General features: G+C 45.2%; 1 pseudogene; it reads left to right on the forward strand.

Annotated features, from left to right (window-relative positions):
• Positions 1-230: 230 nt before the first annotated feature.
• LOC147023477 (signal recognition particle RNA) lies at positions 231-371 on the forward strand (annotated as a pseudogene).
• Positions 372-3,653: the final 3,282 nt, after the last annotated feature.

Below are 3,653 nucleotides of genomic sequence, written 5' to 3' on the forward strand. Positions count from 1 at the left end.
TACTTTCAAATTTTATTCAGTTTGGTTCAGTCGAAAGTAAACTTTAGTAAAAGTGTCCACTATGCTGAGCTCTCCTCCAATCTGGCCCTTCTACAATCCCAATGTGGCTCACAGAGCTTCAGTTTATCGGTGGAAATGCACAAAGAAAGATCAAATAAACAGACCGAACACTTAATTCAAAAGTTACTGTGCAGTATCTGTTTATAAAACATATTTACAAATGATCATGGACCGGGCGTAGTGGCGTGCGCCTGTAATCCGGCTACTCGGAGGCTTGGGTTGGAGGATCGCTTGAGGACGGGAGCTCTGCACTGGGCCGCGCTACGAAAGGGTGTAGGGCAGCCCGGAATCATGGTGAAACCCAATCCTTATCCCTGTGTCGTAAGAGGGGACCAGGGTTGCGTCAGGAAGGGCATCTGGCGTAAAACCTATGCCAAATCAGTATGCGGATCAGAACGGATGATCCACTGTGGCGACCCATAACGGGAGCAGCCGAAAGACGAACAACAACATTTATAAATGATCATGGGTTGTAATTTTGTTGTGTATATCGATATTGTCAAGGCGCTGGCGGCCAAGGTTAATCCCCCCGACTCAATTTGTGGTGACGGGCGGTAAACACTGCCAGCCCTGGACAGTCGAGCGGTCTTTCCTTAATAGGAGGCCGACACGTTGATTCTCAGAGATTTTAATGTGTGCAGGAGGGCAGGGCGCAATGTGGGTGCGACGGGGGCACAGAAATTGATGCACAGTGGTTTATACTCGAACGCCACGACAAAAAAAAAATCGCAGATACAGCTTCTTATAATGAACACATGTAATGAAAATAGACAAGTATTTACAAAGGACAATAGTAAATGTAATAATTATAAATACGTGCGGTAAATTAAACTCAAAGTCGATGTGCCTCGACATACGGATTTAAATACAGACAAAAGGAAATAAAAGAAAACCCCTCCTTCACTCTGGTACTTAGCTTGGCCCAGAGATTGTCTTTGTGGAACTTGGAATTGAGGCGCTTCTATTTGCACGTGTCAACGCGTACAAAATGGCGCCAAATCGCTCCCTCGCAGTGGGATAAACGTACGTCAGGCAATTCGTGAGCGGTATTCAAGACCAAGGCTCTGAGACCCCGTGCAGCTGCTTCGTACATCAATCGTCCTCACATACACGAGGCTCGGGGTCTGTTCCTCATGACCCAACCTAGATCCAAAGGCCAATGTCTTACTTGACCATGCGAGCCAAATCACCTCAACACAAATTTAAGAATTATCCCGTCTTCTTCAATCATGCGTTGAAGGAAAGCCAGCCGTAAAGCCCTGTTCTTTCAGGCCGTCTCCAAACTGCGTTCTTTCTTGACCGTATGTGTCCCTCACTCCGCATTTAACCGTTCCTCCTCCGAACTCTGTCTCGTGCGTGCACTCTCCCGATCTCTTGCCTCACACTGACGTCACATTGCACCCCCGTTTCCTCCTCCAAGGCGTGGCTTGCTCGCACGAAACCCACGGAGGTGAGGCCTCTGCCTGCTTGGCACGTTTCGCAAGTTTCAAATGTCACGCCCATCAATCATCAGCCTCGGGGGCGTGACTTCACCTGCTGTCACCCTTGGAGGCGGTGCTTCTGTCTGCTCGGCACGTTTGGCTCGCTTGTAAATGCAAAAACGTAGGAATAGGTTAGAGGGGCAATCACATACTGGGGGAACTTATTCTTAATCCGATCTGATTAACACGACCACCCCCGTGTGGTGATATGTAACAATTAGGCTCACAGTTTCTCTACTTAATTACATCAAGATATCTCCTACACGTCCACGGACCAAACAACTCTATTCAATCCTAACTTCCCCATTAAATTCGTCCATCTACCCCCACAACTGTAACAACACTACAATATACCATCAGAGAAGGGGAATCCCCCACCATTGAAAAATAATTGAAATCAGATAAGCGGTTTTCCATTTATTACAAAAAACATTTTTTTGAAGATGGCCGCCCCAGTCGGCCATCTTGGATCCGGCCACGCCCAAAATCAATAGGGTTCTTCCTTTTCAGGTGGTACATGTGTGACACAAATTTCAAATTGGTATGGTGAACAGTTTATGAGTTATCGCACTCACAGCTATAAATGTTGACGCCCAGCCAGCCAGCCGGACGGACGGAACGCCCCAGTCGGCCATCTTGGATCCGGCCACGCCCAAAATCAATAGAGTTCTTCCTTTTCAGGTGGTACGTGTGTGACCCAAATTTCAAATCGATATGGCGTACAGTTTGTGAGTTATCGCACTCACAGCTATAAATGTTGATGCCCAGCCAGCCGGGCGGACAGACGGACGGACGACCCGGGTGATAACAATATCCCCCTTCCGCTACGCGGCGGGGGATAAAAATGAACCGTGCATGTGTGCGTGCGAGTTCCACACCCCTCCATACCTTCAGACCCCATTGACACCCCAAAAATCAAGGGGAACCCAAATACAAAACAAGAACTCGAGAGGGAGCACTCGGTAGAGTGCAAAACCTCCGCCGCCAATACTGCTAGGTCACTCAAGTGAACCTGATATCCTATTCATTCAATTTGACGTCAACAGTGCTCACAGAGTTATAGTTTGCAACTTTCCCTTTTACTTTTAACTTTTACATACTCAATTCATTCGTCATAACTAGATTCCTTGAGACAGAAATTGATTTTACGTGGGTATATCCACCTGAAGTTCCAAAATCAGCCGCAATTATAATTTTGCCATGTTTATTATTGGAAATCACTTATAACATGTAGAAATGCAAAAAAAAAAATTCGAAATTTTGTTGAAAAAAAAGTTGCAAAAAATGTTTTTTCCTCAAACAATTTTTTTTGGGGGGGGGGAGTTGGAAATCGCTTAAAACATGTAGAAATGCAAAATATATATTTTTTTTCAAAATGGCCGCCATAGCGGCCATATTGGATTTTGGAGCAGGTCCAAAATCTAATGGCATGATCCTTGGACCATACCTAATCCCCCCACCAAGGAGTTTTTTCCGTAATACTGTTCACAAACAAACAAGCAGTCATAGACTGGTACTTACGAAATCGTCAACTTCACCTCTGACCTTGTCCAATAAAAGCTGTCTCTCGAGAAGGTAGCGACGCAAACCAGAAGTTTCTACGATGATTCTGTACCAAACCATCAAAAATCGAATGTTTTGGATGTTTGACCTCACTGTGACCTTGACCTTTGACCGATTTTGACCAAAATCTAATCAGCGCTAGCCATCACCCTCCTGAATCACATGGTGTAATTTGACATTGGTAGCTTCTTCCGTTCTCGAGTTATCTGTACCAAACCATCAAAAATCGAATAGTTGACCTCACTTTGACCGATTTTAACCAAAATGTAATCAGCACTAGCCATCACCCTCCTGAATCATGTGGTGTAATTTGACATTGGTAGCTCCTTCTGTTCTCGAGTTATCGTGCCTACAAACAAAAACAAACAAGCAGTCATAGACTGGTACTTACGAAATCGTCAACTTGACCTCTGACCTTGTCTAATAAAAGCTGTCTCTCGAGAAGGTAGCGACGCAAACTAGAAGTTTCTACGATGATTCTGTACCAAACCATCAAAAATAGAATGTTTTGGATGTTTGACCTCACCGTGACCTTGACCTTTGCCCGAT

The sequence above is a fragment of the Eptatretus burgeri genome, chromosome 7 (genome assembly GCF_056783735.1).
Source record: "Eptatretus burgeri isolate ZD-2024b chromosome 7, Ebu_testis_v1, whole genome shotgun sequence".
In the NCBI taxonomy this organism is placed as follows: Eukaryota; Metazoa; Chordata; class Myxini; order Myxiniformes; family Myxinidae; genus Eptatretus; species Eptatretus burgeri.